At 42.6% G+C, this 27,002-nt stretch overlaps 1 protein-coding gene across 1 annotated transcript in view; it reads right to left on the bottom strand.

Moving 5' to 3' along the window:
• ABTB3 (ankyrin repeat and BTB domain containing 3) overlaps positions 1-27,002 on the bottom strand; it is a 778,151-nt gene that overhangs the window by 308,720 nt on the left and 442,429 nt on the right. The gene's annotated exons all lie outside the window — the stretch shown is intronic.

The raw sequence follows: 27,002 nt of genomic DNA, 5'->3' as shown, positions 1-27,002 counted from the left end.
CTGGAGGTGAAGAGGCCTGGGCTGCTGCCATAAAACAATGGCTCCATCTCCTGCTGTGTGATTGAGGATCCAGACTGCACACTACCTAAGGAAGATGGTGTCATTGGCAGGGAGACACCCAGAACTGGTTTGGACAGGGATCAGTGCCCCCCTGAACACAAAGACTTCAAAGACATTTAGGGGTATAACTATGACAGCTGAAACCCCTGGACTTTGAATTGAGCAAGACTGAAAATGATTGAAACTACTTTGTGGTCAAGAGAAACCTCTGCCAAAGGAAGAACAGCTAAAGAGACTGAAGAGAAAGACTGACCCTTGCTGTGTGTTCTGGGGCAGGCCTGCAGTTTGCTGATCTAACTAAGGAGAGGCTAGGGGACTCTGCTGTGTGCTGTGTCCCACTGCTTGAAAGGACTTTGCTGTGTCCCGAAGTAATGTGTCTCCAAGGGCCCAAGGAGAGCTGGCTCCCTGTTGTGGAAACTCAGGAACATAAACGTTTCCAAGTGTGTCTCAGCGACGCTGTGTGTGTGTGCTTTTTGCAGCCTGAGACCTTCATATGAACTGCCCCGTAATCGTGTACACCCGGAGTCCAAGTGAGTCTCAGCGACACTGTGTGCGTGTGCTTCGTGCAGCCTAAGACCTTCGTGAGGATTGCCCTGTGATCGTGTGCACCCAGAGTCCAAGTGAGTCTCAGTGACGCTGTGTGAGTGTGCTTCGTGCAGCCTTAGACCTTTGTAAGGATTGCCCTGTGATCATGCGCACCCAGAGCTCAAGTGAGTCTTAGCAATGCCGTGTGCGTGTGTCCTGTTGCAGCCTGAGACCTTTGCCCTGTGACTGTGTGTCCCGGAGCAGTCTTGTTCTCTGCTTTGATCGACAGCATGACCAAAAGTGCTGCGATCATCATTTCCATCGGCCAGGACCGGCATCCCCAGAGGAGCTGTGAGGATTCACTGCTGCCGGCCCAAGCCTGCCGTTGCCAAGGAGAGACCTCAAACCATCCCCATCAGGGGTCCGAATTCTACTGCCCAAGATCAACGGGTCGCATCGGAGGCCCAAGCCGCGAGGAGAGGAGAGTGAGACCGTACCCCCCCGGTAACGCTCAGCGAGTGTGCCTGTTACGCCGCCTAGGGAGGGGTCCAGGCTACGAGAGAAACGCTCTAGGCCTTTCCCATCTTTTCAGAGCGAGCTTCCGCTTAAGTCCGTATCGCAGCCGTACTTGCCAAGGAGTGGCAGTACCGGGCCGGAGTGTGGAGCTACACTTTGCCCTCTCCACTCCTGTTTCCTCTTTTGCCTTCATTACTGCTCATTCTCCAGAATCAAGCGTGAACATGTCACTGTGGTGCACATTGTTCAATGTTGCATATTGCTTACTTGCTGCCAGTTTGGCTTTTCTATTAATCATATTGTTGATTGCTACAACACAAGAGGTTTCAGCACTCTATAGACAAAGTAGTAATACTTCTTATCACAATCTACTTCAAGTAAGTGATAAGAGAATAATTACACATAAGGAAAGAAGGCTTCCAGATTCAATCGATGTATTTCTTGTTCCAAAATTCTTTTTATTATTCATAGAACTGAAACTTCTTCGATAGGCGAGATCATCATAGCCAACGCGTTTCGTCTCATTAAGAGACTTCTTCAGGGCTTCAAATATATTGCATATGTTATGATCCTCTGGCAACGCGCAGTATTTCAAAGAGGCAGTATAAATAAGACACCCAATGTAGTGTTCTAACAGTCTTAAAGCGGCATAAAAACCGCACGCAATCCAGTCAGTTTGTGCGGTTATTATGCCACTTTAAGACTGTTAGAACACTACATTGGGTGTCTAATTTATACTACCTCTTTGCAATACTGCGCGTTGCTAGAGGATCATAACATATGCAATATATTTGAAGCCCTGAAGCAGTCTCTTAATGAGACAAAACGCGTTGGCTATGATGATCTCGTCTACGGAAGAAGTTTCTGTTCTATGAATAATAAAAAGAATTTTGGAACAAGAAATACATCGATTGAATCTGGAAACCCTCTTCCCTTATATGCAATTATTCTCTTAAAACTTACTTCAAGTAGATTGTGATAAGAAGTATTACTTATTTGTCTATAGAGTGCTGGAACCTCTTGTGTTGTTGTGTTAAATTTGTGGGATTATTTCCTATATTTTGGGGAGTATAGTGGGAAGTACTCCTTGGTTTCGTGCAGCGTTAATTAAATTTGTTGACACTGTTCATTTGTTTGGTGCGGATTCTGTTAGCCTCTGCCCCCTGTTCTATTGCTTGATATTGTTGATTGCTATTGAAAAATAGGGAAAGAACAGGTGGACTATAACACACAGGCATTAGAAGGCAATACCCACAGTAGCATCACCTTACAAAATGCAAAGATCAAGGTGAATGGTGATGTTAACTAAGCTATCAAGGCATCGTGATGACACATGGAACATTCCACAAAGCAACTCCAACAAAAATGAGAGCGGTTCTCTATAAAGTTTTGATCAAACATCAAATGTCCTGTATTTCATAACATTTCTATTTTAAAAGGAGCTAATCGGTCACCTATGTAGCTGTTGTAAAGGTTACTTTGTATTATGCTGCATTCTTTGAATAGTCAAGGGATGCAATTGTAGGTGTAACTGTTACTGAGGTTACCTAGGTTGTCGGTACTCACATGTAATCAAATTTGGAAGGATGAAAGATTAAGCCAGCAGTGCACATCAGGGGTTAAGACCTGTTTCCTTGAGGGTACATAGCTGCTTATGTCCACAGACTAAATGGCTTCACCCCTTCCCCCTTGTTAAGGCCAGCATCTCATTCTAGTGACAATGTGATCAGAATATATTTCCCTTAGAAGTCTCCATTCTCCCAAGCTCACCACTCCTTCCTGTAGCCCTCAGGGCTATTCATTACCTTCTACTACTGTGCTTGCTACGGTTTTGTTGATGGCCAATGGTCAATGGTCTTTGACACAGCAAGCCCCATCATATGTTCAATTTAAAGAAATCACAACATTCTGAAGGCTTTCTCACATTGAAATCACCAGCAGCATCCTCGACTGCACTCGCTTGCAGGTCCAGCCTGTGAGACAGCTTTATCTGGCTCACCAGAGTACTGTTTTTCCCAAATTCCCAAACATACTTCCATAGTATACCTACTTAGAGGGGCCTCTAGTGAGAGGCAGGGACATAGGAGGGGTGCCTCAGGAGCTATGCAAACAAGGTACTTGGGAACCTATCCCCTAGTTTTACGGTAAAAGCAGCAATTATTTGGGGTGACTTGGGCCCCTCACACTCCAAAGTCCTAGTGCTACTGCACCTTCTGTACTATTGATAATCATACTACTGGTAAAAAGATTCATCCACTAGTCTGCTAAATTGTAAATCCAATTTTGCTTCTGCCCACCACAGCATGCAGCATGGAACAATAGGTCAGCCCACTTTACCCTTTGGACACCTTCACTTTGAGTAACTGCACAAAGCCTGTGCACATTGTTCACTTCCAAGTTAAAATAGTTCATTTCTCTTCAGTGACAAAGCTAGTTTAAAGCATGCTTAATGTTTGATTTATTTTCTATATACATTTTAAATATCAGCTATTTATTTAACAGGCGCTATTTATTTTACAGGCTCTTAGCATGCCCTCTTCGATGTTCATTTATTTTCCATCTCCTATATCAAGTTATGAAATATTTAAGCAACGTTGTAACTTCCTGCGAATTGAGTGATGGGTTACACTGTGATTTATCTGTCTCCTTCATAAATAACAATAAAAATAAAATGCATGGCACAACTCAAAACCTTGCTCTTTAAAATACATCACTACTAAAATGATCACATAAGTGAATATGTCTATGTATATAACATTTATTGCTGGCCCCATCCTCTCTTTAACCTGATCAAGGCTGTGGCTATTTTAAAAAGTGTGGAACAATGTGGTGATTATGCAGACAGGACAGCTGTACGATTCTGTTTCTCTTATAACTTCTCCAGAAGTGAGGCAAGCGTATGACCTGTTGTCTGGCCAATTCCTAACACACACAGCATTATGCAAAGCAACCTCCTTAACTTGGACTCAATCCCTGATGAGACAGAGACTGAACGTTACAAATACGACTAACATGGGGTGGAGTCACCACATGATTACTAACAGTTATAAATCCCTTCGACCAAAACAGTGGAAGGACCTCATCAATTTGACATGAGGCTAGAAAAAGGATGTAAGTGGAGATCTTACAGACACAGAATGGGTACTAAATCCATAAAAAATATCCAGGAGCACCCAATTTAAATATACTCAATTTAATTATTTACACAACGCTTACCTTATCCCACTAAAACTTCACAAAATGTTCCCATGTATCGCCCATAATTATCCCAGTTACAGTCCAGGTGGCATATTCTATCAAATGACATGGTTATGTCCGGTTGTGGCCTCCATTTGGGCTGAGGTGACAAGGTGATAAGGCAATTAACTGCCTGGACTTGCTAAGAAAACCTGTCTAATGCAAGAATATGCTTACGAGGTTTAACGCCGAAGGAGAAGTCAAGCAAATACACATGCTGTTTTATTGAATTAGCTAAAAAATATAATAAATACAATATTGTTGCAGTGATTCTGTTTGGAAACAGAACCATGCCTGGGACCACAGATTTAAGAATGTAGGGAATGAGTCTCCATACCACATTAGTATGGACCCAAATCCGACTAGTTCACAGTGCCTTGCCTGAAACTCCTAACCTTCCAGAGTAACAGGTAATGTGGCAACCAAGAACGCAACACTCTAATTCCCAAGGGAACCGTGGAAACAGATTATCACCTTTCGTTCTCTCTCTCGTGCTTGTCCATAATTAACAAAAAAAAGACAAGAGTAAAATTTACACAATTTATTGAAAATAACATTGTCTATTATGAAGCAGGTCTGACGCAATTAGGAAACATATACAAGTAAGCAAGAAATTAGCATTACGAGCCAACTGTATACAGTGATAAGCCCTATCATGGTGACTGATATGTGTCTAATCCAACCCTCACTAAGTGAGCACAGAACTATATCAGTGATCCCTGGAAGTAGACCGAAGTAGACCGAACCCTCACCTACTATTGTAGCTAGGAGGTCCTCATCATTGTATATGTAAACTCTGTTTATGCGGGAAACATCATTAACAACGAAGGCAGTACTACGCGTAACGTTTACAACGAGGCACTTACCACGTAAACGTCTTTCCAACGCGTATGCCTTCAACGATCGTATTTACCACAAAAAAAAAAACGAAGGATTAAAAAGGGGGGTTGGGGGGGGTCTCCCCCCCCATAAAAAAACGATCCCGCCGTGCCGAAAAAAACAGTGTCATAAGAGAGGAAGCGGAATAAACTTCCGCTTCCTCTTTATGACGTAAGAACGACGTGGCAAAGAAGATGAGGGGAAAACGAATTCCGTGGTAACGCATGCGTGGAAAAGGCATGCGTTGCAACGGAATTCGTGGTAACAACATATAACCGTTTATGCAAGGCTGGTGCACTTGCTCCAAGACCATTTCTCTCTGCTTGAATCCGACTCTCTGCTTTTCAAAGAGCACATCTCTGTATATATGATGAGAAGTGCCATCCTGGAAAACAGCAGCTGCGCCCTTGTTATATCTGAAAGTTATGAGATGTTTTTGGACTGGGCACAGAAAAACAGGGCGCTGTGTTGTTCGACCTTGTATGAAATGTTCAGACTAAATCCCAAGAAGACTATCTAAATAATTTGAACGTGCAGCCTATTTCTAAGATAATAGTATGGCATGAAAATAAATGTGTTACATGTGGTGCGCAAAGCAAGTGTAGCCTAAAAAATACAGGTTGGCTGAAATGGGGAGAACTACAATGGGACAATGATGGAATTTACAGCACCCCCTCCTTGCTCGGGAAAGGAACATAGCGAATAACAAAAAATATGAAATACAAGCACAAGCCAAGCAATTCAATGCTACGCTAATAAGCATGTCATACAAAAAGATATATAATATGTACATTTTGAAAACTTAGCCAAATTAAGGTAAGCTGGAGGCATTCAGAGTTTCTTCCACAAATTCAGTGGTAAGTGAATCTAGAATGGATGCCGTATCAGCAGACAATGACTCGGCAGTTTATTTATTTATAAAGGTTTATATAGCGCGAACTTGACCCAAGAGGGTATCAGAGCAGTCTACATTTAGGATTGTTGCGTTTAAAGTTACATCAGTTACAAGAGCATAGTAAGGTACAGTACACATAAACAATGTTGCATGAATTCATGGGAGGATGGGGAGGAAGGAGTAATAGCGGGGAGACGAGGAGGAACTGTGCCCAATGTCCGGCTGAGTAGGTGACGGTCAAGGGGGAAGCCAGGCCCAATCTCCTCATTAGCTGTCTAGCAGCTCCACCGGGCATCGGCCATGTTGCTCAGGTCTCAGCATTCAGGAAAGCCAGTTTTGAGTTTATTTGATTTGAGAGGTTTATATAGCGTGGCTAGACCCGCAGGTATCAGAGCGCTTAACCAGAGGATTGTTGCATTACAAGGTACATCTAAATGGGTTTATATAGGTCTGGCTAGACCCAAAGGTATCAGAGTGCTATACCAGAGGTACATTGCGCTACAGGTTGCACCAGTTACAATAGCGTAGTAAGGTACAGTAAACAAACAAGGAGGTTGAGAGAATTTGGAGGAAAGGAGGGGAGGAAGGAGCCATGACAAGGAGACGAGGAAGAACTGTAACCAATGTCCGGCTGGGTAGGTGACGGTCGAGGGGGAAACCAGGTCCAATCTCCTCATTAGCTGTCTAGCAACTCCACCAGGCATCAGCCATGTTGCTCAGGTCTCAACATTCAGGAACAACCATTTTGAATAGATACATAGGCTGCAATAACAGAGTCAAGTAGTGGAAGAGCATGTCCCCACTAGAGGATAGAGGTAAAAGAAGGAGGTGGGCGGCCTTTTAGGCCGATGGGGGATGTGTTCAAGGTCTGGTCGGAGTCCAGTGGTAGGGAAAACTGTGGCAGCCATCTTGGGGTCAGGGAAGGGATTCAGACTCGACATCTGATGTGTATTATCCCTGTGCCAAGGGTTGCTGGATACCATGTGGGGACAGATTAAGGTTGCATCTGCATCACCTTTAATTTAGTGCTTTGTCCCCTCACTTGCTGTGTTTGGGCCCGTGAACTGTAGGAGCATCACGACCAGGCACCATCTTGGGATCAGCCAACTGACTTCTCTGCGTCAGACCTCTATTACTTGGGCCCCCCTAACAGATTCTTTTGCTCCGATCAGGTATGTGCAACGTGCGGCTCACCCTCACCTCTGTCCCGGCGGGATGGGCCCACACTATTGTCTGTTAGTCTTTGTGTGAGAGTGGAGGTTCTCGCGGACCGGGCTCCTCACACTGTTCAGGGTTCCTCTTTTGCCCCGGTCTAACCGCCAAAGCTGCGGGAATCTTTCCGCGCTTCAACCAGACTGCTCCCGATTCGGGCGCAATCAGTTCTTCTCTCTTCACTTTTGACTCACAATTTCAACTTTCCCCAAGCGCTAGCCTCAATGCAGCAAAAACTCGCCAGCAGGGTCTGCAGGCACTTCGAGATGAGGGCCGAGGGGTGGGGGCATTGATTGTAGGATAGAACGGAGGTCGGCAGCATTACGGTGCAGTACATTCGGCACAGGGCACGTTCACACAGCTCCCCGCGCGCCATCTTAGAATATTCACCAGCGGGGAAGTCACAGCTGATATCTCAGCGATGCTCTATCTGAGAAGAACAATGATGCTCTCCAGGTCATCCACCTGCATTCCAGTGGTGGAATCGTTGTTTTGGGTGGGAGAACAGTGCGGCAGAATGCCGCTCAAGAAATTGGAAGAAGGGTTCACCTCGGAGCATCAGCTCCGAGCAGACATGATGGGGGCTGGCTCCACCCACAGTTGCCCAATTTAAAAGCTCGAAAGTACAGATATGATCTTCCTTATCAGCCAATGCTGAGGAAGTAGCGTTCTGCCATGCACCCGTTTGTAAGAGTTAGATTTCGGCAATGTTGGTGTTGAAGCACTCATCTCCCCATGAGAAAGTGACTCATACCTTGCATCTTGAAGCAGGTGCAAGTCCATGGGACAACTCTGATAATGTTTTTTTATAGGACTCATCAACAGGTTCATGACCACAGCAGCCGGCACGTGCAAAGTTAGGCATTCCTCCGGTGCCCATTTGAAGGGGAATCACAGGCAGTGAAAAACAGGCAGTACGCAGGTAAACCATGTTGATCGGAATGACAATGACCGGGCAGTGCTCAGATCTTGGAGCAAAGGTTTTCCAAAGAATCATAGCATACGCTGACAGCACAGTTGGTCTAATGGGAATTCCAGTAGGCGTGAAATGGAACATCCATTGCGGAGGGACAAAAATAGCACGAAAATGCCACAAATTAGGAATAACACCAAAGGGATACCTCAGAACACACTGGAAAAAAGGGAATGAAGAAAGGCTGGTATTACTCCAAAAGTCATTTGGAAGGAACTGACCAAGCCAATTCCAATAAACCTTAAAAATGTGAGCAATTCTGGCAGTGTTGAATGCATTAAATATGCAATCTATTAATTCAATGAAATGTACTGAGAGATTAGTAGTTAACTGTTTTTCCCTGGATGTTCTTGCAACTTGCAATTCGAAAGTTTCTTGGGCAGATGTTAATGCTACAGCTTTTTTTAAAAATAGTCCTTAGACACTGCTTAGCTTGTTGAAATCTGCCTTCAAATTTGGAATTGAAGGCCACAACGATCTATCATATCCCACTGAGGGGAAGGAAAGAGCACAATATTGCAGCAGGCCACTATCTTGTAATCCAATAAAATATATGGGATCCCGGCCTTCATGCCACAGCAGTCCTGATCATTTAACATTAAATAGCTTCCATTTGAAAAGGACTGTAATGAGGGGGAGAATAGAAGTACTTGATATTTCTCTTAGAAAACATGTTAAATTAGCTACCAATGCATTACATGTGCCGTGTATTGTCACATGTTTAAAAATTGGTGAATGTCCGACAAAAGAGTCACATTCCTTTCCAGTAAGGAACACTTCCCTATTTGCATGTTTACAACAATAAGAAAATGGGATTAACTATAACTCATGAATGAAGCTGCCTTTGAGGGGCTCATATCTACCGTCAGGGAAATGTTTCATGCAAGCCAATTTGAAATGTTGAAATTGGCACAGATATTATGCCATTTATTAACCATACAGCGGAAGGTGTTTCTGCTATAGTGAATGGGAGCTGTTCTATCTTTTCAAGATGTAACATTGTGTATGTGGCATCTTTCTAAGCCATTAGGCGAGGTTTACATGTCAGATTGAAAAGCAGAAACAACTGGCTAAAATTAAGATACCGCCATGGTATGCAACCATTTTTAAGGGTCTGTAGTGTCCAACTAAACTGCATGTAGGATCTTAGGTACATTTGCCCATGATACAATGTAGACATATCACTTTGCATGACATCAATAACAGTTGTCACAATGTTATTCAGATTGTAAATGAGAGAAGCCAACATATTAATACTATTATTAACAGCAAGCACTTTATCCTAATTATCGTGTCCAATTTGTCACAAACTTGCGTCAGCTTCCATTTTTAACAATTTCCAAATTTTATTATAAGTAGCATATGTAAATCTTTTAAAAAGTGGAGACTTTGGGACCTAACAGGAAGTCAGATTGATGTTCTCCGACAGGAAAGATGTTGTTTTACTGCAGATAGTGTGGAATGTTCCCCACTGAATAGGTAGTGACTATTCCTGAGTGTTGAGATTGTGAATATGGAGGGTCAGGTCTGCTAGCCTTAAACCCCAGTTTGAAATTAAACAAATGAGCAAGACAACCATTTGTGTCCAGCGGCCACAATAACCACCCGTAAGGACCAGTAAGTGTTCTGTTAAATGTACCATTCTGCAACATTCTATTGAGTTGTTCAGGAGTGAACTTTGTTAAATGTTGCCAATTTTCAAATTGTGCAAAGGAAGGAAAGTTCGGTGTATTCAGACCGCTAAAACACCCCGCCGGGCAGCCTGTTACCCCCGCCACATTAGCATGGCGGGGGTACTGTGGGGGTACCGCACCGCTTTTCCGCCGGTAGGCAATCGTCGAGATTGCCTACCGGGTGGAAAATGCCCACTATATGGTGTTGTTGCCTTGCAGGCACCGCCATCCATATTATGATGTTGGCGGTTTCATGCCTTTCCATAGCGGAGATTATGCGATGGAAAGGCATGCAGGAATCACTTCGGGGGCCCATTGTGGTGGGGGGGAGAGGGCTGAACTTGGGGGGACCCATGGTATCCCCCTACATTGGCATACACAAGGTAGCAGGCACCGGGTGGTGCCTGTAAGGTTGTGCATGCTAATGCACAACATGCATTTACAACATTGTGGTGGGTGATGGTCATAGTCTAGGGTTCTGGTGTTGGTCACAGAGCTAGCTGATAAGTCTTATTTTATTTCATCTGTTTTTCCTGATTTTTTTTAGTGTACATACTTTTTATCAATGGGATGCATGAAAAGGGAAGTTTTCTGACATTCGTGAAGGGGCGCACTAAGGGGCTCGTTATGATAGCGGACAGACTTCCGTCCGTCTGCCATCGTGCTGGGACTTGGGACCATCTGCCTGTCATGCGGTGGTCCCGCACATCAGATTATGATGCGACTGCCACCGGGGCGGACGTATTGTGTGTCTCTGACATTACGGAGGGTGCTGCTGGCTGCAGCATGCCCTGCAATGTCAGAAATGCACTGTTTGCATTTCCCTGCACTACGTGGCAGGCACCACACGGTGCCTGCTACCTGGTGCAAGGAAATGTCTCAGTGCACACCCACCTACCCCCAACACAAGGGGGGTCCGCTACGGGCCCCCAAATGCAATCCCCGCCAGCCTGTGAATCGTGGTTTCCCCACCATACACCAGCTGGTGGGGAGCCAACATCATAATATGGCGGACGGTGCCTGATAGGCACCGCCACCATATTGTTGATACAGGGTGGGTTCGCCAGGCAATCGTAACGATTGCCTGTGGCGGACCCATTGCGGATGGACTTTGAGTCGGCCAGCACCTCACCAGCCATTGTAATTTGGCATGCAAAGAAGTGCCTTACGATGGCGGAGAAACTGCCACCGGCATGATGCCAGTGGTGATTTCACCGCCATCGTAATGACCCCCTAAGTAACAAATGTACAGATGAGTGTGGGATGAGAACTGGTGATTTACATATGCTTTTTTCATTGTAGTTACCCCTGACAAAGGGCAATTAATGTCCGAAATGCATAGTGTTATATTATTCAACGTTGCACTATGAGGAATGGTGAATCCTCATGTGTTTTGAAGAGGAGCCTGGACAGACAAATGTTGAACTTGTATTTGAAAATTGAATTATGAATATGCGTGAATTATGGATAAAACTGAAGGAAATAAAAATAAAAATGGATTATTAATGAAAACTATTGTTGGGACATAATGAACAGTGATTTGATTTCATTTCATGGCTGTGCATCCTGGGTTGTGGCCAGAGGCGGGTCCAACACATATTCCAATTTTTTACAGGGACCATGTCCGTGAGAGAAAATAAAAGGGTACTCGTGCGCAGAAATAACTGCTGACTGACCACCAGCACAAATGAACCACTGGCCATGCCTCCTTTTAAAGTGTGATCGATAACAGAATTACATTTATGATGTTCCAGAAGTTGGGCTGAAGAGGCAACCAATGTCTTCAGAGGATCTGTTCCTGTTCAGCCAAAGACAAAGAGCCAGATGTATCAGTGTATTGCATTGCCCTTGCGTCATGCATGCGGTCCGAGTGCAACGCAATACTTAAGTTAGATTTCCCAAACAATGCAAGGCCCCCTTTCATGGCCCTGTGTTGCCTGGTCAATCTGGAGTATACACACGGCAGAATAAGTTGTTGCCTTGTGTCACTTCGCCCTGGAAAGGTATTCCATGCGTTGACCATTGGTGTTCCCATGCATCCACCCATGGATTTTAGCCCTTTCCCAAATTACCAAGACTGGTAAATCTGGGAATGCATTAAAATGATACGCCATCCAAGGGGAGTCCAAAAGAGGAGAAATATTCTTTATTTCTCTTTGTTGTTTCCTCTTTCTAAGTGTGGTGCATTCTGTAGCTCACTTAGAAAGAGGATACACCCATAGCCCCAGTTGAGGCAGAGGCAGTGATACACCCAGACATCTGCCTGGTTAACAGGTATTCGGTGTTGGAGGCTAATGGATCGGATGTTGACCAACATGACTCCACGGTAAAAGCCAGAAGTATTGAAATTACAGATATATCGCAATCAGGACAGGCATATCATCCTGCCGCTTATGCCATCTTTAATAGCACTGGCGCAGAGTCCAACACCGATAAGCCCGATAAGCCCGCCACAACCGCAGGGAGTTTGGCTGAAATACTATTAGCCATGAAGGATGAGATTGCTAGCAGGTTCACGGTATCAGAAACCAACCAGGCTGAGATGTCCAATAGATTTTCTATATCTGAAGCTAATCAAACAGCAATCAAGGCCTCCTGCGACGAGCTAGCCAAAAGGGTGGATGAGGTTACCCTTAGAACCGAGGCAATTGAGTCAGAAATTCCCAAAGTAAAGGAATCCCTGCGTGCTACTGAGGTAGAGGTTACAAAGCTATCCACTCAGAATAAAGAACTAAAGGAGGATATCGAGCGTCTGGAAAATTACTCACGCCGAAACAATTTAAGAATTCTGAATGTGCCGGAAGCTATGGAAGGGGGAGACATTAAGGGATTTGTTATATCCTTATTGATGGGGACAGTTTTAAAAGGCGCCTCAGAGGTGGACTTGCTACATGATATACAGAGGGTGCATCGGGACCCCTACAGGAGAACTCTTGTAAGACAAAAACCTAGAAAGATCTTGGTGAACTTTTTAACCTACTCCATAAAGGAACAGATTTTGTCTTCCGCCTTAAAAGAAGAAACGATACACTACAACAGCTCAAACCCGTTCAGTTTTCAAATAAGATCTGATATTTCTCACATTACCGCATCAAGACAGTGGGAGCTGGGGAAAAGGATGGAGGAGCTGAATAGTATAGGCGCTAAGGCACAGCTTAAATTTCCAGCACAGTTAAGAGTGATGTGGAATAACCACATGCATCTGATTAGGACGGGGGAGGAAGCAGACGCCCTAATAGCTAAGATCAGAGATAAACAAGGGGGACAAGGGGGGGTGTAGATTAGGAGGGTCTCCTGACACATACATGAAATACAATTGTTAGGAATGTCGGAAAAAATACTCTTAATTAAAATGTGATAAGTAAACATGCTCCATGGAGGGGAGGATGGCTAAATAGGCTTTTGCCTATTAGTAGGGAGGGTTCCTCAGGGATGGGATGGGCACGTAGAATGGGAGGGTGGGGTCAGGGGAGGACGGGGGGCACATGGGTGGGGAGCAGTGGGAAAAAAGGAAAAAAATTCGACCTCATCTCAATAATTTGTGTACCACATCGGGTCATGAGGGGGGCCTAACTTTGGTAGAAACCGGGGGAGGAGACGGGCGTGAATATGGGGGGTAGAAGGACCATCATAAGTATCTTGAACTTTCTACCGCACAAGTATGTATGCTGCAAGAGACACATCTGAGCTACGAAGAAAGCTCTTTAATTTTCTCGAAAGTCCCCTGGGTGAAGTGCTTTAGTGCCTCAAAACAGACGTCCCAAAATAGGGGGGTGGCTATTTTGATCAAACATGGAACATCTTGCAATATAAAAAAAACACAATCAGACTCCTCTGGTAGGTGGCTGACGGCTCAATTGGCATTTGGAAATGTAGAAATACTCTGTGCCTCTTTTTACGGCCCAAATATAGACGATCCAACTTATATCCACAAACTACAAGCTGTGTTGATGTTGGAACCTCCACTATATGTGATCGGCGGAGATTTCAATGTTTTACTGGACCCACTCAAAGACAGATCTAATTTGAGTCACTATAAAGGGGCAGTAAAGGTACGTCGAGCTCTAATCAACATGATACACGACTTTGATCTAGTTGATATATGGAGGGGGAAAAAGGAGACCAGCAGGGGTTTACCTTTTTTAGTAAAAAGCATCACCACTCCTCAAGGATTGACTATATCTTTATTGATAGAGGGTCAATGATCAATCTAGGAGAGATAACAGTTCTCCCGAGTCACCTTTCAGACCATGCTCCTATCCAATTAATTTATTTGAGTAAAGAGGCACAGTGGCAAAAGCCAAGGTGGACTTTAAATAGGGCTAAGCTACTAGACCCCGAGGTGATTGCAGCTGTTCAGACCCCCACTAAGGAATTCTTCTATCTAAACTTAGATTCCACAACATCAGATATAGTCTGGGATGCATATAAGGCATGGTTAAGGGGAAAATTACATGGAATTATATGCTATAAAAATAGGATTGAAGCTGAGGCACTAAAGGGGGTTGAGGGTAGGATAAGTGATTTGGAGAGATAAAGAGACGGTGCCAGTAGTGGGGCCCCGGAGCAATTTACTCAGATTATGAGGAAGCTGGAGGAGACAAGAGCTGAGCTAAATGTAGGGCACAGTGGACCACCAGAAGGATGCAGAACTATGAATATGGAGAGAAGGCTGGCGCCCTCTTGGCGTGGAAAGCCAGGACTGACCGTGCCAGGAACGATATAAAGGAACTTATCATTAACACCAATGGCGATACCTCAAATAAGATTAAGGATATGCAGTCCTGTCTTCTCTCCATCTTCTCAGAGCTGTATAGAGAAGATTCAGCTCCCCTGCCGAGCACGATCCAGTTATTCCTTATGGATAAACAGCTTCCTGTACTCTCAGAAGACAGTAAAAATAAGTTAGAGGCCCCCTTTACCTCGGAGGAGATAGAAGCACAGATTAAGAAATCAAAAAATAATAAGGCAGCAGGCTCAGACGCACTCCCAAGTGAAATATACAAGCTCCTTAATGCGGAACTATTAGATATCCTGGGGGACACTTTCAACTCAATATACAGCTTAAATGGAAAGGTCCCCAACACATGGAAGGAAGCAATAATTGTATTGATCTTAAAACCAGGCAAGGACCCGAAGAAGGCAGACTCTTATCGTCCAATCTCCCTGCTAAATGCCGATTATAAGATCTTCATGGGCATTTTGGCAGGGAGATTGGCAAAACTGATCACGAATTTAATACATACGGATCAGAAAGGGTTTGTCGCAGGGAGGCACATACAGGAACAGACGCAGCTCTTAATAGGGAATATAGATCTGGCTGTTCAGAAAGCAGAGCCCTTGGCCGTTGTCGCTTTGGGTGCGGCCAAGGCCTTTGATAGAGTCTGCTGGGTGTTCCTCTGGGAGGTCTTGAGGGCTATGGGGTTTGGACCGATTTTCATACATACCCTGCAGAATTGTTATCAGGGTGCCTCTGCTCGAATACTGTTAAACGGGCTCCTTACGGCGAGTTTTTACATCCAGAGAGGAACTAGGCAGGGGTGCCCGATCTCGCCCCTCCTATTCAACCTATATGTGGAGCCCTTGGCACAGATGTTGAGACTGGATGATACAATCCTCCCATTTAGATCAGAACAGCTCCAAGTTAGCTTTGTATGCCGACGACTTAATACTGTACACAAGAGATCCAGAGGCAGCAATCCCTAGGGTGGAGGAGTGTATGAGTGAGTATGGGTCCTTATCCGGGTTTCTTGTCAATAAGACCAAGACAGAGGTGATGTGTTGGAATTTAGAGTGGTCAGGAAGAGTAAGTGAAGAACTGAGATACCTAGGGATCTGTGTAGTAAAGGTATTGGAGAAGATACCTGAGCTCAATTTAAACAGGGTGGCGAAGGAGATCGATAGTCTTTTCAGTAGAAGGAGGAACCTCCCCTTGACTATTTACGGAAAAACCAACTTGGTAAAGATGGTCATTCTACCCAAGCTGACATACCTTTTCTCCTCTATACCCTTAACATTCCATAACAAAAGTTTAATGAAGATTCAGAGTAAGATCGGAGGCTTCATTTGGGGTAATAAGGGAGTCCGCCTGGCGTGGAAAAAATTAAGACGCAGGTTAAAAAAAGGCGGGTTAGCCCTACCTGATGTTAGGCTATATGCTGCAGCATTTCATTTTAAAAGCATACGGACGCTTCTGGTTAAGCCGGGTGAGTCTGCCTGGGGGAGGTTGCTGGGTGAAATGGTGCGAGTAGTAGGGGGTGGAGACAGCGAGGCTTTTCTGTACAAATTTGGCGCGCCCAGATTTTTCAAGCGGGTGCGCCTGAAGGTTTTGAGGGCAGCCTTGGAGTTATGGTATAGACTAAGAAGGTGCTGGGGCATTGGGTACTATTCTGATAATGCCCCGGTTTGGGATGCTACGGGACAGTTTGGCATTGCCGATAAGAAGGGCAGGCATCACAGTCTGGTCTGAACTGTTAGACTCCGGGGGGATACATCCATGGGAGTACCTGAGGGTAAAGATCGGGCCAGGGCTCTCAAGATTTAAATATATACAGCTAACATCTTGGTATGAGGCAGCAAAGGGGGAGATTAGAGGGAATAGAGAGATCGAAGCTTTGTGGCAATCCATCCTCCCAATGAATAACGAAATCTCTGTTTGGTATACAAGTATGTTGGAGATGGAGGACCACGAGATACCCCCCTCAGCGTTGGTATGGGTGGGAACCCCCCTCGGACAGTCAATAGAGTCATTGTACGAGCCATCTCTATTGACCCTGTACAAATATATTAAGCCTGCTTGTTTAAAGAAAAATCATTTCTTTGTGATCAATAGACTCTATTACACCCCAGCGAAAATCGCAAAATTTGCCCCAGATCCAGCTCCCAAATGCCCTAGATGTGGAACACCTCTCGCAAGCGACCTACAAATATTTTTTGAGTGTCCATCTCTTGAAAAATTTTGGAATGAGGTGGGGGATAACATCCGAGATATTTTTAACATTAATATTGTGATTAACATGACATTAGTGTTCTTCGGGGATGATGGCGACCTCAGTCAAACCCTCCCTCAGAAGGACAGAGGGCTACTACTATACTTGATCCTGCTGGCCAGAAGGGAGATGTGCAGGAAGTGGAGGGACCCTTTACCGCCACAAAGAGAGGATTGGCTCAAGGCTGCATTTTCTATGGCTCGCTTAGACTATGATGGTGTGGAGGACAAGACAATGAACATCTGGCACCCCTTTGTGAACTGGGGTAAGAATCTAAGTCTAACTTAATATAAATGGTCCAATGATTACACCAGGGTCCCTTACAAAGATGGGGACCGGTCGGACGACCCAAGCGAGTGCGGTAAGCCGTTGGGCCCACAGATTACGAATGCGGCTTCATAAGACCCGCAGAGGCTTGAAAGGTGAGATGAGGTCAGTAAAAAAATTTAAAAAAAAAAAAAAGAGGCAAAGCCTCTAAAATTGTTTTGTGCAGGAAGGCATTCCTTACTGCACAAAAACAATCCTGTTTGCAATGCATACTCCCTTGCACCATGGCACAACTGTGCGTGCATTGGTTGTAGGATGTTACAACGCATGCTTTTATCCCGCATGCCGTTATAACACAATTTTTTTACCCTGACTTGCTGTCGGCAGTGCGCTGGAGTTTGGAATTGTATAATTTACTATTCCAACTCCAGTCTGTGCAACAGTAGGGAAGGTGTTGGAGTTAAACCCAACACATTATACCCCCTACAGCAAGCCATTTCCATTGTAATGGTATGCGGGGTAAAAGCATGCGTTGTAATGCATGTGTTTTTAACTGGTGTTTCCCGCGTGCATTGGTACTAGGCCGCAGATTGTGTGCCAGCACAGAGAGCAAGAATGCACCATAAATTAGAAAATACGGCACATCACCACCTTCTCCCTTTCATACAGCCCTGCAAGCTGTCTTGCGGCTTTACATAAAAGATTGATAATTCTGGCCCAAAGTAATGTACCTTTCCTTACACAGTGCATGCAATGTTAGGTAAACCAAGTGTAAATGTGACCAATCATTAAATTGCTGCAGGTGCATCCAATTGATTTCATTTCAAATCACTGCCAAATTAATGAAAAGTTCCAACTTCTCATGCCAATAGCCTATTTAATGAGGTTGGCACTGTGAGAGACGAAATAAGCAATTACCATGTCATAAAATAGACTTGAGTAAGAAATATGAAAATATTACACATAAAGGCATATTATAGGATTATTCTGTGTGAGTGTTTGACTGATTCTGTGATGTTGTATAAGGTGACAGGTGACTGCTACTGCATATACATATGTGATCCACCTCTAATGCACAGAATGTCCATATCAAGTGATCATGTGCGTCACATAAACATATCACATGTTGCCATGTCAAATGTCTATTTCTATCATTTGTCTATGTTGGGAAATTAACACATACTTATTAACACTAAAACCAATCTGTGCTCAATTTACAGCTGTTCTTCATTTATACAACCTCTTCTATGATGTGTAGGAAATTGGGTTATTGTTTGAGGAAGATGAAACCCTACTTAAGTAGCAACTATTATTCTTGTCAGAGTGTATCAAAAGTAAACCTCAATCCTCTGGTAGCTTGGCATAGAGAAGTCAGGCTTAACTTAGAGGCAACGTTTAAAGTATTTATGCAGCACTTCAAACAGTAATAAAAGAAAAATGACCACACAAGAGAAATCTCAAACCAATTAAAGAAAATAGAGTAAATATTAATAAATCTAGAGATGCGTCAGTTCCGAGGAGCTGCGAGGCAGAGATGCGAGGTCCTGCATCATCATCAAGGATGCCTCTGATGAGTGAGCTTGCATTGTGAAGTCCTGCTTCAAGGATTTGTTGGCCACAGGCAAGTTCCAGAGAAGCTGCGGGGCTTACGTTGCAGAGTCCTGCATCATCGTCGAGGCTGCTGTCAATCAGAGGCTCGCAACGCAAGGGCCTGCATTGGGATGCATCACACAGCAGCAGTTCCAATGGGGCTGCAGGATGCAATGTGAAGTTCCTGTGTTGGGAAAACTCTATGGAGTAGAGGAGATGTGTCAGTTCTGCTGTACCCACAGATGGGCTGGCAGAGCACCTTCAGACATCTTCAGACCCACTTCCAAGAAGTCAGAACTGGGGTAGCAACATTTGGCAGGGTAAGATTCATATTTGGCAGAGTACCGGTGCTGGGTCAAGGTTGTTCGAGCCTTCTGCCCCTGAGGTTCTACTCAGAAGGCCAGCTAACTAGCCCATGGAGTCACTGTGGGGTTCTATGTTCATCAGTTGCAGGTCCAGTCCTTATCAATCAATCAGAAGACTTTATTTAGATCACATTAGATCATACAACTACAACAGAACAAGACACTTACATAAAAGAAAAACAAATATGAATAACCCCATACATGCATATTACATAAAACAACCAAATCTGTGACATCCCAGTCAAGAGGACAGCAGGAAGCAGGTCAGCAGGGCAGTTGTGCTACAGACTTGCATTCTAGAAGAGTGACCATCCTTTCAGAAGCACAGCAGTCCTCCTTCCTGGCAGTGTCCACCACAGGTGCAGAAGTGTCTCGAAGATTTGGGGTCTGAGGTCCAGCATGTATAATTGGTGCCTACTTTGAAGTGGAGGAAGCTTCTAGAGGTTTCCACCCTCACCCCTTGAGAAGACAGGTCGGACATCCGCTTTCTCCCTGTCCCTGCCCCAGCTTGTCTGTGGTCACAGTAGACCAATTTCAAACCCTTTGTGTGAGTGCTCAGGCAGAGTCTTTGTGATATGCAAGTATTGGAGGTGACAGCTCCTCCCCCTCATTAATTCAGAGTGGCCCATTCTGCCAACAGCTATCTTCACTTTGTCTCATTGTCTGGGAGCAATACTCAAAGACCAACTGCTAGTTACACCTATTCATGTGACCGAGCAGCAGACTGCAGGCACCAAATGGCCAGGACTCGAAAATGACCACTTTAAAAGTGGCATTTTCAGAATTGTGTTGAAAAATCTGGCTTTACTGTTAAAAAGGGCTTTTACTTAAAATTCTTAAGTCACCAAACTCGTCTTGTCTACGTGCTCCCAATTGGAAGTTACAGCTTATTAAATGTAATAAGGCAACTCCAATGTTATCCAATTGGAGAGGTAGGCCTAGCAGTAGTGAAAAATGCCTTTAGGAGTTTTTCACTACCAGGACATGTAGGAGCTACAGGTATAGGTCCTATGTTTCACATACACTGCACCCTGTTCTCTGGGCTGTTCAGGGCCTACCCTAGGTGTGATTTATGTGTATTTAAAAGGAAGGTTTAGGCCAGGCAAAAGGTTTATTTTGCCAGATAGAAATGTCAGTTTAAAACGGCAGACACTAACTAAATCTTCACTGGTCGGCTCTCATGGTTCTTTTTACTTCCTTGTTGGTTTGGGTGTATTCGCCTTGAGCTTTTGCTTTTTCTGCTCTTGTTTGACAATGTTGACTGCAGTTTTCCATTCCTATCACTCTTGGATTTTTTGGAGAGTTTTGATGGGCATCCATTCTTTATGCTGGTGGAGGTTATTGGGACCAATAACCTCCTAGCAGGCTTATTTCACATTCTTCTCCCATTTTATTTTACTGGGTCTCTGTCGTCCTCTAGTTCTTACAAGACTTGCAACTTGTTACTGAGGATAACTCTTCTATCAATCCCAGTCAAAGGGTTTCACAGAGTCATACTGAACAGAATGTAGGCTCAAGTTGATGCTCAGTTGTGAGACAGCTGGTTTCTGCAAAGATATATCCTGCACAGACCAGATTGCACCACTGTGCTTCAACATTGCGCAGTCAGTGGAATGGAACTCCTCCTACTATGTCGACTTCATCAACCATGAGAAGGCATTCAACAGCATGGACCGAGAGACTCTTTAGAATATCCTCCACCACTATAGTGTGACAGACAATCTCATAAGAATTATCAGGAACTCTTACAAGGGAATGACCTGCAAGACAGCCCATTGAGGCCAACTCACGGAAGCCTTCCAAGTGGGGACTGGAGTCTGCCAGAGTTGTTTGCTCTCACCTTTTCTCTTCCAGCTGGCCATAGACTGGATCACAAAGATATCCACAGTAAGGAAAAGAAATGGGATCAAGTGGGCATCTTCGAAGTAGCTCATGTGTCTCAAGAAATTTCAAAATAAAAACAAAAAAATCATGGGTTGGATCTAATGTACCAAAAAAGATTGGTGCACCATACAATAAAGGTATTTTGTTCACCCATGAAGGGAGGGAGACAGCAGAGGACAAATATTATAACTTTGGAATGTTGAGAGCCCCATTGAAGACTGGGACTGGGAGTGGCTCCCGGCTTATGATGGCTGATGACAGCCTTCTGCTCTAACATTCCAATGTTTGTTTTTCTGTTTCTCCCTTTTTATTTTTACATGCGGCCTTTAGTGGTTGGAATGTTCTCATGGCCTTATAACCCTTCTACCTCGGGCTATACCAGTTGTTAAACAACCGGTATAGCCCTCTGCAGCAGGCTAAAAGGCTACAGTGGATCATCCGAAAAGGTTAGGTACAGTTAAGTGCAGCTAAGTGTGCATTCCAGGTTATGCAGGAATTATCACTTACACTGAACTTTTTTCTGACCAAAAGAAGGGACTTTAGTTTTAGATAAATTTGAGAGTATACGTTCACAAAAGTCATAATGTAGTATTTATAAAGTTCAGCTAATTTTAAAATAAGCTTGATGATGAGACAGTCATCTGCATATTTCAGACAACTAATGGCAGGTTTCTTCATCCTTGGAAGAGGACAGTTTAAAGAACCAAGCATTAGCATTGTCTACAACACATCAGCAAAAAAATAATTAGCACCAGCAAACACCTTGTTTTAAAACACTACTAATCAATAATAAGAGAGAGAATAATGCCCCTCCAAACTAACGTCCTTGTTCAGATTTTGCAAAAAAGGGTACTTCACCACCAAGGTGGTGAAGTACTCCGTCTGCCTAAAATGTCGCTATGCAACTCTATTATCTGTCACACGAACAGCCATGTTGGTGCTGGCAGAACTTCCACTGTCTCTGCTTATGAAACCATTTTCCAACAGCTTTTGAGATTTATATTATGCTCTTTTCCCAACAGTACTTCAACTACAATTTTGTTAATAGCTGAAAAATGATTGCAAATCTGCACGTTTTTGGGTGAACATCCAATTTAGCAATACATTTTGATTCAACATTTAAACATTTAAAAGTGATTTCACCTTGAGATAATTTCTTTAGGAGGGGCTGCACAATGACTGTACTAATTTATAGGTATTCTGCCCAGAAAGTTCTGATAGTGTACCTTTGCATTTGAACTTCAAGATCGTCCAAAGTGCAACAAATTATGAAAAACTGCATATTGCAACAGTTTGAGAAATTTCCCAAATGATACGTAACTCAAAATTCAGAAATTAACAGAATTTTACCTGCATTATTAAAATTGTGCCCAGGGGTAGGAATAATCCGTTCTAATTCCTAGCCTTTCCACCTGACAGAGTGCTGAGACACAGGTAAATAACTGAATGTACTTGTGCTTTAGTTCTCTGATGTGTGATGGAGCGAGATAGAGAATAACTTTTTATTCCAACTCGTGAAGTCATACTTCCATAAAATAAAATAATCTTATTAATGATTTGTGATGTATTTGTACTAAATCAACTTAGATTAAACTTTTACACGCGGAAAAACTAACACATGTGCTCATAAATGTGCATTACTGTTGCATCTTTTTGTTCGTGCAAAAATAATAAATTAATTTTGTCGTTTTGTCATGTCACAACTAACTGCAGCTGATTTTAAAAAGTGGCATGTGCTTATTTGCCTTCCTTGTCTATGTGATGTCATTCTACTCTCTATAGGTGCATAAAGGATTTCGTCGAATTATGAAGTCTGGTAGATATAAAATGCTGCTTTATTTGTTTACTTTGTACTAGGTAACATTAGACTAATGGGTGGGTTAAATAATTAGCAAAACAAAGGGTGGAAACAGATTGAATAATATTTCTTTCATTAATTATTTTCTTGTGTTTGTTTATACATTAGAGAAATTAAGATGACTGCTTCGGGCCTAGTTTACTCGAGTTTACTAAAAAGATGAATTTATTTTCTGCATGAAGCCTGAGATGTCCTTTCTAAAGTTTTCCATCGAAGTAACATTTGTTGAACTGCGATGAGGCTCTGACATTATTCTGGTCGGACGTGGCCAAGGCCAGGAACCGGCAGAAAGAACATTTGATAACTTGGCATCCGAGGAAGTGAAATGAAACTAGTGAAAAACTATGGCAAAATTGTTGCAAGCAAAGGAAGCCTCGGATCACGTACAGTAGAGACAATGGAGTCTAAGAAAGTGACGGAACTGATGTTTTGAAATTATGGGGTGACATGTCACTTGTCACTCATGAGCCAATGGGACATCGACTTTTGCGGAAAGTTTTACTTTTACTTAGATTAGCTTAGCGCAGAAAGGTATAAAGATCCATGCCCCGTGGATGGGTCACGCTGCTGCTTTCTAACCTTTGGATGAGGGTGTCGTGCTGTCGGACTTTACTTGGAGCACGTAAGAAATCCTAAAGACTTTGCTTTATTTTCATTTATTTAGCTAATTTAGGGACTTAGGTTTTGAGAAAATGCTAAACTTATAATTCTTTGCAAATATTCTGAATTCTATAGGATGCTTTTGAATATGCTTACAATGATTCTAATAAAAATGCATAAATAAAATCATATACTTATAATTCTACTAAATAGCTAATAAAATCTTACTTTTGAAAACAAGCTGGTCTTGTCATTTCGGGAGTGCTGGTTATCATTAGCTAGATGCCATCGCCATGGTGGCCAATTAAATAGTTAGGATTTGTTTGAGTAATGTCCTTATTTACCGCGGATGTATATAAATGTATATAAGTTGTATATAAGTTTAATTAGGCCACATGATTCAGTTGGTCAAAATATGTCAGATTTTATTAATGGGTCCATGTTTTTAAATAGTGATTTTTAGTGTGTGTGGTGAAGTTAGGTAGCGTAGTTTATGACATATTTCCTATAGGCCGCTGGATCAATTCTTCTGGTAGCAGAGGATGGTTCTTGCTATGGTAATCAATGTATTATGGTATAAGTATAGGATCAATGTTTAACACATGTTGAGTTTGTTTTTCGTGCTATATGTGAGTTGTACCGGTACAGATAGTGTGATGAGAAGGTAGTCACACAGTACATTTGATCTGTTTCAGTGTAGTGGTATCGCCGTGTATCACTAGTGTTGTGGCCGTGCAACACATGTTAGGGCTAGGTGTGAATGTTGTATAGTGAGGATTATCTAAGAAATTTGAACAGCATGAGTATAGGGACAATGTGCCCGCTCTAAAACTCACTGTGATAAGAGTAATAGTATATATTTGAGCTTGAATGAAGGGTAGGATAACGTCGGTACATGATTATCTATAAACAGGTGAGAGTCCTGTAGGGATACATGTTTCATATCTATAAACAGGTGAAAGTCCTGTACGGATAACGTCGTTTATTTTATTAACGGTGCATGATATCTATAAACAGGTGAAAGTCCTGTACGGATTTCATGTGTGTTTTGAATTTAGGGTCTTTCCGTTTGAAAGTGCGAGATTGTTTTGTAATTGTGTTCAAGTTGAACTTTCGAAATAAGTCACTTAATTGTGCATTCGGGAGGGAAAACGAGTTCATTAATTACTTGCTTGAAGGGTAGAGTAAGAGTTGCTCTACTGGCAATTGAAAATTATTCTATGAGAATAGGGCCCACTATTCCAAGCTGAGAATACTTGAATGAATGTAATTCTGTCACATATTAGTGAAACAGACAGATGAGTCTTTCTTGTCGTTGTTAAAAATAAATTTTCACCGAAAGAGCGTTCTTAAAATGGCGCTGTGAAAAGATTTTGTGAAGGAGGGGTGAGCGCTGGGAGTGAGACGTGAGAAACCGCAGCTGCTGTGTACGTCACAGAGCCGCGCTGTGATTGGGTGACATACGTCACAAGCTGTGTTCTGATTGGCTCTTGAATCTCAGACGAGCTGATAGCTGATTGGCTCTTCAGTAAAATTCTATTTCTATTGGGTGAGTAAAGTTGTGACGTAGCTCAATCCTGATTGGCTTGTTGGTGTGTTTCGCGCACGGATTGGCTGAATTTGGTGGAACATCCCGGAAATAATTTTAAAACAATTTTATTCATTGAATTTGACTCTCAAAAATGAGTTAGCATTTTAAACATGTTGAGAAAAAGCCTACGTTGTTTCAGAAACTTAAAATTTTTTATTTCACCGGACAAGAAAATAGAAACGCGAGGTGGTAAATTACTTCATAAATATAAAACACATGCAGCGTATATGGAAGGTGAATATGGTTATCATACTGTTTTGTGGTTTGATATTTGGAAACACTACACAAAAGATGATGGTGTTTTGACTTGGCCGGACGATAGTTCTTTTAATGTAAAGGTTTTAAGAAATTTAAGAGAAAAGATGAATGCTCTTGTACCAAAGCCGAGACCTACTCAATTTGAAGCTTTAATTGAATGGGAGGATGAAATGTTTCAACTACAAAGAGAAGCGAGTGGTATTAAAAGACCTCCTAAAATACCAAGCTATAGAAGAGAAACTCATGAAGATAGAATGCGAATGTGGAGACAGGGAAGCATGAGTGATGGACTTTATTTAATAAGAGAAATGGTTTTAGGATCCCCTAGTGAAAAAAGAACTGAAAAGAAAAATAATGCCCCATTAGAAAGTGAGACTGAAGATGCAGTTTTAGAAGAAATTTTCACTTCGAATAAAAGAAATGAGCCTTTGAGACCTCCGCAATCATGGTCTACTCCGATGGTTTCTACAGAAACTACACCGAGTGCACCTCCGATTAGTGAATCTTCTAAATTATATCCAAATAATTCTGAATCTTTTGAAACCCCAGAAAAATTAGAAATTAGGACGAATGCTGATGTCTGTATTGGAGGTAAACATTTTTCGTTAATTCCAAGAGAAAGGGAAGCTCCAAAAAACTATTTAAGAGAAGTTAAAAATGAAGAAGTTGAAATTTCTTCTGAATATTTTCGATCAAAAGAAGAATTAATTCGACAAATAATAAAAAGCATGGAAGCTGTGACAGTTCCAGTAACGATTGGTCCTGTTCAGCCTGTTTTTGAACGAAATGAGATCAACAGAACAGGTTTAACAATTCCTCTAAATGCTGAAATTCAAAAGGTTGCTGAAAAACTTTACTCAGATATATCTGAAGTTAATTCGGGAAAAACGAGAATGCCTGATCTGACTTTTAATGAAGGTTCTTTTTCCAAAACACCGCTGGGTGCAGAATCTGATGCTGAATCTTCTGATACTAGAAAACAAAATTCTAAACTTGATGTTGCAAAATTAAAAGCTAATCTGGAAGAATTAATTATTGGTACAATTGGTCCTGACAGTTTAAAATTTTATCGTGATGATGAACTCCTGTTCATCTGCAAGAGTATTCAGTGGAAAACAAAAAATAAATACGATCAATTGGAAGAACTGGCAGCAGAACTTGAAATTGATTTGAACAGGCAAAAGAATTTTGGAAAACATTATAGATTAGATTTTTCAGAAAAGGATATTGAACACTTGAATTCAATGGGAAGAATAATGCATATAAAAGAATTAATTGTTTACATCAAAAAATTAGGTGAGTTTAGTAAGTGGAGAGTGAAATGGACAAGAAAGAAGGAAGATGAGAAATTAGAAAAATTGTCAAAACAGTTTCCAATGAGAGAGATCGCAGGTGGAGGGTATGTTCATGTCCCTTGGTCAAGACAGGACATTCTGTTGTTTACAAATGACTTGCCTAGATTAAGAGAAAAGCCTGTCGAGTGGTATCGTCAGGTAGACAGATTTATAAAAGTCTCAAAAGTTCTATGGATTGATCTGGATGGATTCTTTGACATTGTTGTCCCATCAGATCTTTGGACAGAATGTACAATTTCTATAAGTTGGCCAAAAGAGGAACCTGAACGAATTAA

This window comes from Lissotriton helveticus, chromosome 1_1 (genome assembly GCF_964261635.1).
Source record: "Lissotriton helveticus chromosome 1_1, aLisHel1.1, whole genome shotgun sequence".
Taxonomy (NCBI): domain Eukaryota; kingdom Metazoa; phylum Chordata; class Amphibia; order Caudata; family Salamandridae; genus Lissotriton; species Lissotriton helveticus.
This window is presented reverse-complemented; position numbering and strand designations above follow the sequence as displayed.